The following is a 15,241-nucleotide window of genomic DNA, read 5'->3' as shown; positions in this document are numbered from 1 at the left end:
TCACCAATTATGGTTCAGGTGACTTGGGTGAAATGTGGAAGCAAGGGAGGTAGCATCAAGAAAAAGGTGCCTCCCCCTTTCTGCTTGACCCATCTCTGCCACCAGGGAAATGATTGGTGTGCTAAAGTTGGCTATGAGAACGTCCATAGCAGGGATGTCAGTGTTCCACCAGCCCCTCGAGCAGCTGTCAAGCTGCAGGCGAGTTGGAGTTGTTCTGCATGCACCAGAACTCATCCCCAGCACTCAGGCTGGAGTGAGAAATAGCTTTTTGCAAGAAAAGGAGAGCCAGCCCTAACCTCTTATCCAGGCTTCTTGAGTGTTGGCTTCCCTTGCAGAAGAGTGTCAGAGGGAGACAAAATAGAGAAGGAAAATAGTTTTAGTTAAGAGAAATATGAGGGGAGAGTGACACAGAGGAAACAAAGGCTTCTCCAGAGGGCTAACATGGGGAGTCCATATCACTGGTTGAGATGCAGGAGGAAGAGCGCTGCGTGCCTAGACAAACTTGGTTTTAGAGTCCACTTCTCCCATGCTGCATTTGCCAAGGTAAGTAAGACAGAACATTGTCGGAAGAAAGCCTTAGGTGTCTGTTTGGTTTTTGGGTCACACCATTGGCTCCAGAAGTCTAGGACTGCAGGAAATCGAACCAAACATCCTACTCCTATATTATCATCTCTCCATCCCTTAAAGTCTTGGATTCTTTCTGGTCTTTTTCATATTCTTATGAATACCTTTAGATTCTCTTGCAGCTTCTTTTTTTCTGAAGGGGTTGATTCTTCTCCAGTTCCTGCCTCTAGGTGGTACCTCATTTTCTTCATCTACAAAGAGATTAATATTTGCATGTCACAGGGATGTGGTCTTCATACCTTGGGCTAATTTATGACTAGGTAGTTTTCTTAATAGTTCTATTATTACTGAAAAACTCATTACCAGCCTCCACCCCATCTTTTGAACTATACATACACACATGACATATTGCTTTATGGCTACTACATACATGACAAACAAAAGGATAAAATTATTAATCAATTAACTTTTTACTTAAATAAAAATATTTAATTAATATAAATAGGAATTTAGTAGGACTATATAGTGACTAGGCCAGTTTTAGAGTTGGTTGGTCTCATTATATTCTATTATGTATACGTAAATTCATATTTGGGCTGGAGCAATAGCAGAGCAGTCGGGCGTTTGCCTTGCACACAGCCAACATGGCCGACCCGAGTTCGATTCCTTCGCCCCTCTCGGAGAGCCCGGCAAGCTACCGAGAGTACCTCGCCTGCACGGCAGAGCCTGGCAAGCTCCCCGTGATGTATTCGACATGCCAAACACAGTAACAATAAAAAGTCTCCAATGGAGACGCTACTGGGCCCGCTCGAGCAAATTGATGAACAACGGGAGGACAGTGACAGTGAAATTCATATTTGCATCAGTAAGTTCAATGTGTATTTTAAACTTTCTAGAAAAACTTGATACTTTAAAAATATACTATCCAATGAGCTTACTTGGTCCATTATACTAAAGCCGTAGCTTTATTTTCATATTTCCATCTGAATCTAGTCTAACTACTAATCTACTCTACTGGAAGGTATACTTTATGTACTGACAAGAAAGGAAACTATTCTAAGTGAACTGTGACATAATATTTCCTTATTGTTCAGTTTTGATTTAATTCTAAATAAAAGCTATTTTGGATGCACATGGCTTTATAATTACATTTAGGGACTTATATAAGCAGGAAGCATAAACAAAACACTCCTCAAACATCTTTGCTTTCACTTTCCAACTATTCCGAATCCCTTTCTAAACAGAGTTGTCACTATCTTTTTCCCACTACCCTTACTCCACACCATTATTTTTTGTATCATCAAGAACATTGGGACCCTGGAAGTGTAGTGTAGTTGGTATGATGACGGCCTTACTCCCGGCTTACCTGGGTTCCATCTGGCTTACCTGGGTTCAATCCCATGCACCATATTTGCACCCCCAAGCTCACCAGGAAGGATCCCTGAGAGTAGAGAACACTCTGAGCACTGTCAGGTGTGGCCCATAAACCAACCTCTTAAACAAAAAGAACATTTATATGTTAGTCTGTCTTAAAATAGTGACCCAGCACTTCATGTGCAGCACTTTCTTCCAAATCATGGAAGCTCAATTTGCCAATTTGAAGTTGGATCTCTGTTATCTTTAAAACTATTTCAATAAAAGGGTTCTAGACAGTCACAAACCCTAACATTCCTCAGAAACAATCTTTTAGTAATTCTCTCCAGAAAGACAAAGACACAGCTATTGTCAGGGATATAAATGGCTACTTCCTGGTATAACAGTTCTGATTCAGCTGCTCCCAGTCTGCTGAGATTATAAAATGCCACCTATTGTAAGGGAGACTGATTCCAGATATGCCAAAATAATGAGAAAGATGTTTTTTGTAATCAATAAAGTATGGTGCTTAAATTGCTTATTTTTCTCCTATGTGTAACAACTGAAAACTCTTGTAACCCTTTCTATATGTCTCTTTGTCACTTTGTCATCACGCTGTCTGGAGTCTGATCAGTCATTCCCTGACATATGAATATAAAGGAATATCTAAAAGAAGCAAATCAGTTGCAAGACCTTTACATCTCTGAGTTTCATCTTGTGACTTATTAAGAATTTAAGTTCACAAGGAGTGGTTGATTTACAAAAGCAAAGAAGGCAAGAAGTTGTTCTAAGAATTCAGAGGCATTTAGGAATTTAGTCTTCTGCCCCCGCTCCTGGGTGTTCCTTCCCGGAGCCCCTTGGAGGGGAGCGGGTTGAGCTTTCCTCCCCGCCCCGACCAGGGCTATGGCAGCCGAAGACCTCCAGGAGCAGCCACCACCATGCTGAGACCACTCTCCGCACACATGAAGGTACTGGCAGAGGGACAAAGCCACGCGGGTTCCGGGGCCGAGACCTCCAAGCCTACTCGAATTGGAGTCGAGCATCTTCCACCCAGATCCTCCAAATGCCAGTAGGCGGGGGTCACACCCACCACCTGGCCCCCTGGCGCCGTGTAATCCCATCAGCGGCCAAGACTCAGAGACTATAAAATCCAGATCCCGGAACCGCGCGGCCGCGAATTTTTTTTATGACATCTTATTGTCTCATTCCTACTTTGGACAAACTTGCAGGCTATCGAATGTAGCCTGCCCACAGGGCAGAGTCTGGCAAACTCCCCGTGGCGTACCAAATATGCCAAATACCAGTAACAACGATGGGTCTCATTCTCCTAAAAAGCCTTGAATATAATCTCAGGGCTAGGATGAAAGAGACGTTACTGGGGCCTGCTCGAGGCAATCGACGAATAACAGGATGATGAAATGAAATGAAATGAAAATAGGAATAATAAGAGGAGTTTTTCCTGTTTTATATTCTATGAGAAAAACAGATTTTTTAAAATTTTCTAAATATCTAATTTTGGTATTTTGTCACATTAAAATTATTTTAATTGCTGACATGATTTTTAATGACAGAATTGAGCATGGCCTTAGGTTAACAATATTTTTTTAGGGATTGATTAAATAATCTATTCAACAGATACTAAATTTATTCTAGAAGCACACTTAACTTGATATTATTATTTTGAAATCATGTCCTTCTTGGCCCATAATACTTTAATGCTTATGGCACCTCTTTGAGTCAGTAGTCAAATGTCTTTTGAGTTCAAATGTCTTTGGCTTCAGTTGCCTCTCCAAAGGCAGTCAGAATATATTATATCTTGGATAATATATTATACCTTCAAAAATACTTTCTGTTTTCTTGGTTGCTCAAATATTGTTCATGTTAGTACTTAACTACTTTTTGCCATTAAGAGGGCATGCCACTATCTTCATGTGTTATTGGCTACAACTGATTTGTTAAAAAAAAGCCACTTAGACTTTCAAAAAATTACTTTATTTAGACTCTTTCCATTTCTCTCTGCTCTTAAAAGTTAGACCTTATTCATTTGAAACTATGAGTAAGTTTGTATATCTTTGGATGACATTCAGATACTGTGGAGTTAATGAGTAGTTGGGACTCAGGATTATAAAATTTGAGTACAGTTCAAATAATAAAAACTGCAGTTTGACTCACTGGAATCTTCAAAACCACGTGCCCATCTACTGTTTATGAAAACAAAATAAGCAAAGTTGTTTTGATCAGTTTGGGTACTTTGAGGTTATTCAATCATTTTAGAAATTTTGGTAACATATGCATGTATACATACTTGTATATATACATATATAACACATATACACATCCATAACAATATTACAGTAATATTTTATTTTTTGCTTATATAAATTCCTTTCATCTGCTCTGTGCTTGTGGCATGCCCTTCTGAAACCAAGATCCTTCCATATTGTGACTGTATCTCTCTTATTCTTATTCTAATTTTGTCCACTCAAACAGTGCCTGGGAGAATAGATAAACTCACAGGATATAGAACTTTATAAGCGAAGCACATCTGAAAGTGCACATCTCTTTCATCCACATTCTATTGATCTGAAGACTGTTTCCCATGGATATACCTAATTGCACCTGAAACTGAAAAATGCTTTGCATCCAGGATTAAGAGTATTATATGTATAATGATACATACCAGCTATTTAAATCTTAATACATTTTTGGTAGACCACTGAGCAATAGTCTTAAAACTTGCTGAAAATATCCAAACATAATGTATTCTGAACATAGATGAACTCTTTTACTGATTAACTCTCAATTTATTACCTGGAGTGGGGTAGAGATTAGATTAATAATTTTTTTGCTAAAGGTCCAAGTGAAAGTCAACGTGAAATATTTTAAGAGGACTTCACATAACAAATGCACAGTTTCAAGCAATGCACTGTTTTGTTTAATATATGAGTACATGTTTAAAGATTCTTTAATAAGGATAGCAATTTAACAGCAGACTTAACAGCAGGAGAAACAGCTCCAGGGGAAATGATGTTTTAAAAAAATTAAATTTTGATTATTCAACACCTGACTGGGGAATTTTAGATTAACTTGATTTTCCTATTATTTGTTTTAATAACAACAACAAGCACATACAAATGACATAAGACTCCCTCCAGAAAGAAAAATGAAAAAAAAATGCAAACATTTGACATAGCTTTGAAAGGGTCCATTGCAAACATTTGACATAGCTTTGAAATTGTCCATTGTTACACATTGTTTCTCAAAGTTGCTTCACTCTCCGCGGCATGGATGACTACAGTTTGATTCAAAATACGCTTGTCAGGGAGCTGTAAGCAAAGACCTTTGATCACATACTGTCTCTTACTTTGACTTTTTCATACATCAGGTAGACTTGATATCCATCTCTATTATGAAGGCAGAGTTAACTAATTTCCACACCAAGAGAAACATTTGGCTTACATTGTAATCTCACTAGAGGGAATGAGAGTTTTTTGTTTATTTGTTCTGATGTGTCTTTTTGCTTATCTTAATTATTCCTTTTGTTTTTAAGTATTTACTTAAAAACAAAAGGAATAGAGACTGAGTGATGAAGATCATTTTGAAAATATCTATTTCAAGAGAAATGTCAGGGCATTGCTCTCAGTGTAGGACTATTTTTCTTTTCCCTTCTTTCGTGGTTTTTACTATCTAGATTTGATTGACATCTCAGATGTGAAGATTTCATTGATTAAGACAGACTGCTTAGTTTAAAATAGGATTTCTATTTTGTTCTTTCAATTGAAAGTTTGTGAGCAAAGGGACAATCTTTAGTTCTTAGAGCAATGAAAGGCTCAATGAAACATTCATTCTTATTCATTTTTCACTATTTGAACAGTAATAGAAAACCTGAAACTGTGACTCTCCCAATGGCTAATACTTCTTTCTGAGAGTATAAAATTTTAGAGTTAGGTTAGAATCACCAGAAATTCTTTTTTCTTTTTTTTTTTGTGATGAAGATAGTTATTTTTCAAAATTTTTTATTAAAATACCATGGATTACAAAGTTATTCATAAATGGGTTTTTGACATATAATGAATGTTCCATCATAAATTTTACCACCAGTGTCAACTTCTGTCCACCATTGTTCCCAGATTCCCTCTCCTACCCTCCACCCTCACCCCAACTCCAGCCTGCCATCTTGAGAGGCACCTTTTATTTATTTATTTATTTGCTTTTTGGGTCACACCCGGCGATGCACAAGGGTTACTCTTGGCTCTGCAGTCAGGAGTTACTCCTGATGGTGCTCAGAGGACCATATGGGATGCTGGGAATTGAACCCGGGTCAGCCGTATGTAAGGCAAATGCCCCACCCGCTATGCTATTGCTCCAGCCCCAACAGACGACTTTTAAATTTGGTCATTGAAGTTCAGATCTTGCGATTTCAGAGTTGACTCTGGTTTGGATATTTAGCTCTATCATTTCTAAATACCACTAATGTACCAGGGTACCCTTGGGCCCTATTGGTTGTTTCTCATCTATCTCTTCTTCCCTTCCCTTCACTCTGTTTCTTTCCTTCTCCTCGCTAAATTCTGGGTTTAAAGGTACTCTAAGCATCTCCCATTTAAATCACTGCATTTTATCATCGAATCACTCTAAATACCATATATAAAGGATATCATTCTGTATTTGTCCCTCATCTTCTGGCTACTTGGTTTAGCATATCTTCCAGTTCCATCCGTGTTGCAGAAAATTACAAGATTTCATCATTCCTTACAGTTGCATAGCATTCTACTATGTATTCTTGCATAGCATTCTACTACATAAGAAGAAGGCTCATTTTGATGCATTGTGCAAAGGTCACCTACCCTGTCATTGACCTCTCTTATTGCTTGGCACTCTATAGGAGTTTCCTTACAGTTCACAAAAGAGGCAGTGAAATCTATCATTAAAATAATTAATAGAATATTGTTTCTAGAATGGATGGGATAAAACATTAAGCAGGCTATTTCAGATGTATTAATCTAGTGAATAATATGTTCAGTCAATTCACTCAAAAATGTGTGCTAAGAATCAACTGTGTGCCTACATTATATTAGGACCTGCTTATTTATAAATTTATAACTTCAAAGAATCACAGTCAAGTAGACAAAACAGACAAATACATGTGTTCTGTCATACAGTGCCAAATGACTTATGAGAAATCCACTGACCAACAATACATTTATTAAATTTTCTTCTAGGAGGTAAGGTTTTAATACCTTAACATTTGTGTGACCATCTTCCAAGTGAAAGTAAGAGAGCCCAGGGCCAAAGACAAAATATCTGGTATATAGGAGAGACAGTCCAAGCTCATGAGGAAATTCTAGAGAAGAGTTTCACCTCTTGTGGGACTCCAAAAAGTCAGAAGGGCTGAAAAGGCTGGCATCTCCCTCCTTTCTTCTGCTATCTATTTTTATTTTTGTATATTTAAAATAATACTTGTTTTTATTTCATTTGTTAATATTATTGCTATTAATCCCTCCCTTGCCATTTATTCAGAGTCAGTGCAAAAATCTAATACGAATGGAAAAGCTAATATGGAGGTCCAAGCCAAGCTCTGACTGTTTTCTCTACCTCCAGGGAGCAGGAAATTGAAATAAAGACTTTCCAAAGTCTGTCTCTCCCCTATTAATCTTATATAAAGATAAGGTACAGTCTGTTACCTAGGACACACACACACACACACACACACACACACACACACACACACACACACACACACACCATCCCTGACTGGAACAATGCCTGCAGGATCACCACTGTGTTTGCTGTGTTTGCTGCCACTTTTAGTCTTTTAGTCTGGATTCGCTCCTGTATATACCACCCCATGTGCATTCCAACCTCCTCTCCTGACCTGGAGGAATGTATGTGATTTCTCCTATGCCTAGCACTCCCCCAAGAATTATTTTCTAATTGGATAGACAAGATCTCAGCAGGGGAACTCTCCTGCTGACAGTCTTTTCTTCGAGGGAAGCATGAGACCAAAGATTGTTGCTCCTTCTGTGCCAGACAGGGGCCAACAAATGCCAGGTGTCAATAACATTGGTGAGAACTTTCTCTCTCCCCCTAAAAATCTTGTTTGTGTTTAATACTTGATTTGAGGCATACCCAGCAAAGAAAGCAAGATCTGTCGTCTATGAGCTATGTACAGGAGACACACTTTTTATTTAGCAATACAAATAGATCAAAGGGAAAAGAATGAAGACATCTGTCCATGTAAGCAATAGCATACAGGAAGTTACTATAAAAATAACAAATAAAGAAGAAGAATGTTAGTAGGTATGGAGAAGAACCTCATATAATGAGGAAGGAAGAGAAATTATTCTTCTCTTAGGAGTTAGAAAAGTTAGTGCCCCCTTTCTCTGCTTGCAGGATCCCCCACCCCGCCACACTGCCCCTCATCTAGCCCCAGTAAGGAAGTGGAAGGACTAATCTAACTTCCAACATAAGGAAGTTTGAGAAGGACCTATTAAAATGCACAAGTCATCAATAGTGGTTGGAAACTCGAACATTTTATTTTGAATAGTGGATAAAACTAGACAAAGTCAACAAGGAAATGCAATAATACTGCAAACCGACTAGATCTAACGTTTACTCTCAGTGCATTAGGGACCATGTGGTAACAGGAATGAATAGGTATTAGCCACATGCAAGGCAAAATACCTTTGACCCTGCACTATTTCCCTGCCATAGACCTAAAATGCTTTAATCTATTTATTTTTAAAAAATTTGGGTCCACCAGCAGGTTTGAGCCGGGGGTGGGCGGCGGCAGGGGCCTCATGGGAAGGGGGGCGTTCTGGGCCATCCTTCACGCCCGACCGAGATCACCAGCTGCCCCCCACGAGCGGCTCTCTGGCACGGCCACGGCCCCGGCCCCGGAGGCACAAGGACTTAGCACAGAGAGCCACCCGCTTGGAGCAGAAAAGCAAATGGACTATGTGTTTAACCGGCACAGCCAAGACTCCAGAGCACAGAAACCAATCTCTTAACTATCTAACTTTTAATAGAAATACTTCCAGGGTTAATAAGTAAAACAGTAGAAATCCAAAACCGCGCGGCCGCATCATTTTATTCTTAAACCAAGCTGTAGAAAGCAAATCATTTCACAACGCTGTTTCAGCATATCTGATTGGGGGAGGGGGGTCGTAAACTCTAAACAATAATTGTACATCATCTATCGAAACAATGTATGTAGTCAAAAGTAGATAGAGTATAAACTAGAACTCATCTGCCTCACAGAACTTGGGAGGGGTGGGAGGTGGGGTTCTATTGGGGTTCACGGTTAAAAATAAGTATTGGTAAAGGGAAATATGTTTGATACTTACATGACTGAGACCTAAACCCGAAAGCTCTGTAACTTTTCCCACAGTGATTCAATAAAGAAATAAACTATAAAAAAAAATAAAAAAATAAAACACATCTGTAGGTCATGCTTGATAGATAAAGGACCTTCCCACAATATCTGGGCAAATTTAGTCACTTAGGAAGAAAACAGCAAAATAATTGACTGAAAATCATAGTTAGTCTTGCATCATGTATTTTCTCCATGTATTTATATCAATAAATTCATTTCTAATTGAAAAAAAAAATGGGTCCACGTTCACTATTATTCTTGACTCAGAGATAACTCCTGGCAGTATTCAGGATTAAGTGATCCAGAGGCAGAACCCAGGTTGGCTGCACACACTCTTTGGCCTGACCAAAGACAGATTAATAGATCTATTTAGCAATACCATGGACAGTCAATGTGTCCTTATCATGTGTCCAACAATGTGTATGTTGATCATTCTTTAATATAGACCATGTGATAAACTATAAAATGAACATCATTAACTTAAAAAAGATAGAAGTAGTATAATGCAATCTGGTCATACTTTATATTATATATAATAATTAGATATCAATAACAAAAGGCAATTTGTGATACTCACAAATACATGATAATTAACAAAACTACTAATTGGTAAGAAAAAAATTCAAAGAAATTGTGTGATGGGGCTAGAGAGGTAGTATAGTGGGTGGAGTACTAGCTTGCATGTGGTGGACCAGGTTCAATCCCCACCACCTCTGAATCCTTCCAGGAGTGATCCCTGAGTGCAGAGCTAAGGGCAAGCCCCGAGCACCACCAGTTTCTGGCCCCCAAAACAAAGCAAAAAAAACACCCAACCATCTCGCAAATATTATGTGTATTGAATAATAATGAAGATGAAATATAACATATTTTATGTGGTACAATGACATAAATACTAAAATAATCATTAAATGGAAAATTAATGAAATTAAATTTTCAAAAACAACATATATTATCAATGAATTCAACAACTGGTTCTCCAGAAAGATTTAAAAATTGTCAAAACTTTGGTTAAATTGGTCAAGAGGAAAAGGAGAAAATATTCAAATTATTAAAAACAAAAATAAAAATAAATGCATTACTAGTAACAGTAAGGAAACAGAAAGGACTATCATAAGAAATGGTATACCAACAAATCAGATAATTTAAATTAAGTGGTAAGTTTCCTAGAAAAATTTATATCACTAAAATTAGCTAACGATGAAATGGATAATATAAGTAAGCCAAAACAAATTTAAAAGTTGTATTAACGATTAAAAATAAATATTGTCAATGAAGGAAAGGCCAGATCCAATTTGAATTCTACCAAATATTTAAGAAATTACTAATAATACTTTTCTATCTCTTCCATAAAATAAGAAAGAGCTTCTGACTTATTTTGAGTCTAGTATTTTAGCGATAGCACAGCGGGTAGGGCGTTCGCCTAACAAGTGGCCAACATGGCCGACCCGAGTTCGATTCCTCCGCCCCTCTCGGAGAGCCCGGCAAGCTACCGAGAGTATTCGATATGCCAGACACAGTAACAACAAAGTCTCCAATGGAGACGTTACTGGGCCCGCTCGAGCAAATCGACGATCAACGGGAGGGCCTTTTATTTTTCTAGAACCAAAACTAGACAAATCTACCACAAGAGAAAAAAATCTCTTGTGAATATGGACATGAAAATCTTCGGGAAAGAAACAGAATACAGCAACATATAAAAAAAAGTATATATCGTGAGTAAGCAAAATCCCAGGAATGCAAGGGTGACTCATATTCAAGAAGAAATTAATATAATACAAACACATTTCTTCATCATTGTGTGCTCTTAACATTCTCTCTCCCCCCCCCCTCTTCTTTTTAGTTTTATTATTTATCATGGGTATTTTGGGGCTTACACCAAGCAAAGATTAGGGGCTTCTTAGTCCACATCAGGAATTGTGGGGGAAGGACATCTGGTATTGGAGATCAAATCCAGGGCTTTGTACATATAAGGCATGTTCTCTGCCACTTTGAGACACATTTATGGCCCTCAAACCTTTTCTCTTATGTAAAGAGGATTTTATGTTATTTATAGTCTAATAAAATAGTAAATATAGAAAAAGCAGCATTATTTCAAATTAGGAAAATGCCATACTTGAATGATAATTTGGGTTGGAGCTATAGCACAACAGTAAGGCATCTGCCTTGCGCGCAGCCGGCCCAGCTGAGCCGGGTTCGATTCCTCCACCCCTCTCGGAGAGCCCGGCAAGCTACCGAGAGTATCTCGCCCTCACGGCAAAGCCTGGCAAGCTACCCACAACGCATTCAATATGCCAAATACAATATTCAATATGCCAAACACAGTAACAAGTCTTACGATGGAGACATTACTGGGCCCACTCAAGCAAATCGATGAACAACGGGAGGACAGTGCTACAGTGCTACGGAGTGATAATTTGTTATGTTCTTTCATATGAACCTTATTTATTTATTTACTCATGAATCTAGTCACCATTGCCATTTTAGAAAGTTCAGTCAATCTCGAAGGACCTTCAGTTCTTTTTACATATGTGCAAATAAAACTATAAAAGGTAAAAGGTATGGCCCTCCCGTTGTTCGTCGATTTGCTCGAGCGGGCCCAGTAACATCTCCATTGGAGACTGTGTTGTTACTGTGTCTGGCATATCGAATACTCTCGGTAGCTTGCCGGGCTCTCCGAGAGGGGCGGAGGAATCGAACTCGGGTCGGCCATGTTGGCCGCTTGCAAGGCGAATGCCCTACTGCTGTGCTATCGCTCCATATATGGATATATATATATATATATATGGTTATATATAAAACACAAAAGTACTATGTGACCATATTAAAGATACTTTCATTGAGTGATACCAATAATTACTGGTAGTTTCTCTTGTTAATAATACTGATAAAATCTTGTGAGTAAATTTTCAGGTATGAAGTTGTCTGGAATCTGGATGGAAAAACAGAGAATAACACCAGAAATGAAGAAATTCAGAAATACATGAAGGGCAACTATATAGTGTCAACCTCTGTGATGGAACACAAGTGTTAATATTCATTGCTATTTTATTTTAGCATGATCAGAGGTAGTAGAGACAGAGAGAAACCGAAAAACTCCTACAAGGCTGATTGTAAAAATCAGATAACCATTAACTTCCTTATTTTTTTCCATTAGTCCTGTAGTAGCTGTAGGAATCGTTGAATTTTCAGCAGAAACATTTATTCTGTGAATCACTCATGCTTTCTTTTAGTTAGAAAAACATGTTATATAAAATTGAATTTCCTTGAGAAAACATTAATATAAATTAAAGGAAAAACATAGGTACCCTAAGACTTTTATAGCCAGTAGTAAAATAACAAGATTATTTGAAACTGAAGTATCAATTTTTGTGGTTAGTAATTTAGATGATGCCCCTCCCCACCATTCTTAGAACTGAAATCTCACAAGCAAACATGCCAGCTTGCAAGACTTCACTAATCTTTAAGTTGTAGTTAAATATTCTTGGGAAATGGGCCTAAGATAACATTAACACCCACAGGGATTTTGGTAATTCAAGGAGAAAAAGAAATAACTAAAACAATAAAAATCATTGAATTTTATTCTTTTAATCCCAGTTTATTTACTTCATAATATATATTTTTAATCCTATAAAGTTATACATAAGTTGTCTTTCCCTACAGAAGAATTCATTATTGATTTTAGGATTTGAGTTGGGTTGAAGAATGAATACATTATTAATTGTTATAGCCTGAGAAGAATGAAAGTATTGTAGAAACAAGTTTCATGTATACTACAAATGATCATAGTTTTTCTCTGGCTTTTCTTCATAGTAAAGAATAAAAAAATATAGTAATTATTGTAGGAGGTGGTACATATGAATCATTCTAGCATTAGGTTTAACATATTTTCAGTGTTCTGTCTTCTCTAGTATTTGTAAAGTTGTCTTTTTTTTCCTAGTATGAGCTTAGCTTTTAAATATCAGATGGATTCTAATTTTTGTGATTAAGAGAAGAAATTAATTAGAAATATGTAATTTTATATGCCATGTAAATCATATCAGCTTAGTTTTTTAAATATGATATATTTTAGGCTGGAGCGATAGCACAGCGGGTAGGGCGTCTGCCTTGCACGCAGCCAACATGGCCGACCCGAGTTCGATTCCACCGCCCCTCTCGGAGAGCACGGCAAGCTACCGAGAGTATTTGATATGCCAGACACAGTAACAACAAAGTCTCCAATGGAGACGTTACTGGGCCCGCTCGAGCAAATCGACGATCAACGGGAGGGCCTTTACTTTACTTTACTTATATTTTAGGAAGTACATTGTTTAATTACTTAAAACAATTACTTTGCTCTATATAAGTGGGTCTAACCAAAGGATGGATTGGGTGAGAAAGGAACAGAAATTGGGAAATCCCCAAAGGACAGTTTGAGTTTACTGTCAATTTCAGAAGAATAGATGGAGCATGGGATGGGCATAAGCATGGGCATGCTGAGAGCAAGTTGTCATCACTTCAAACTGAGTTTCCTTCCTCTATATTAGATGCTTGATATCATCTAATCATTCTACCCTCAGTAGGTCAGAGAAAGTACTGTGTTCATTAGGAACCCTAATTTAAGGCTCAAATAACTATTTAGAATGCAACAGATCAGCTGTACAGTCATAATAGTATATAGTTTATTGAAGAGGAAAGGCAAATATTCATATTCAAGACACTCACAATGTAAATATAAGATAAAAGTAGGTATAAGCTGTTTTCAACTGAAGAATTAAGAATTAAAATGGCAGGAGGATGGAGCGATAGGAAAGCTGGTAGGGTGCTTCCTTGCATGTGGTCAACCCAGATTTAATCCCCAGCATCCCATATGGCTCTCCAAGAGCCACCAGGATTATTCCTGAGTGCAGAGCAAGGAGTATCCCTGAGCATTGCTGGGTTTGGCCTCCAAACAAAAAGTAAAATAAAGAAAAAATTAAAATGGTAAGTTTACTACACAGTACACTGAGACAGTAAAGACATAGACCTTTATAAATATTGCTATTGAAATTATGCTTTAGTGCATTTCTATGAAGATAATTTAATATGAATATTTAAAATTTATTATATGCAATGCATATGTACATCAACACTCCATCATAAAATGAGAAACTATGATATAAAGACATTATGCAATGTAACATTTTTGGACTGATATGGAAAGATTGGTATAAAAGTTAATAGCTAAAAATAAGTTAAAGTGAAAAAATAGTAAGTTGCCGAGTATATAAAAGAGGGGAATTTTTTATGTTATAAAAAATTTTCTGAAAAGTTATATACACTTAAATACCAATGAGGAAATAATTTTTAATAGCAGTGGACTTTTCATTCCTTGTATGATTTCTGTGTCTTGTACCATGTGAATATATTACCTATTTAAAAAAATTAAATTAAAAATAAAATAAACAAGTTTTTAGTTATAAAATTATGCTTCCAGATGCAAGACATTACTAGAAAAAAGCACAACTACAATCCAAAAGTAACTAGAAAATAGAGAACATTTAAACATCAAATTGCATATATGTGTGTGGTGAGGGTGGGATTCAAGTGCAGTGTCTCTCCTGCCCTATCTGTAAATCTTTGTGGGGATTAGTAAGAGAAAAATTGCTGAAACCAGAGTAGAAGAGAGCTAGCAACGGGTCAAAGATGGACCTAAAGCCCCTGTTCTCTAGGAAAAATCACCTGTAGTTGAAATATTGGAAAAGTATGTTGGTAGGTCAGAACATCGAGTCCAGGAAAGATTTCAGAGTCCCTGTAACTTTAGGTGGCAGTCTTTAAAAGACTTTCCTTCTTGGGAAGAAGACAAAAGGGAAGGGAGAAGACACTTTTGGGGACTGGCTGAAGTGTGAAGAAAACTGTAGGGTCTTAAAATCCAGTTAATAACCAAAATGTTAGGACACATAATTCTTGCCCACATTTGCCCTTTAACCCCTTTAT

Source organism: Sorex fumeus, unplaced genomic scaffold, assembly GCF_029834395.1.
Source record: "Sorex fumeus unplaced genomic scaffold, SorFum_2.1 ptg000015l, whole genome shotgun sequence".
In the NCBI taxonomy this organism is placed as follows: Eukaryota; Metazoa; Chordata; class Mammalia; order Eulipotyphla; family Soricidae; genus Sorex; species Sorex fumeus.
This window is presented reverse-complemented; position numbering follows the sequence as displayed.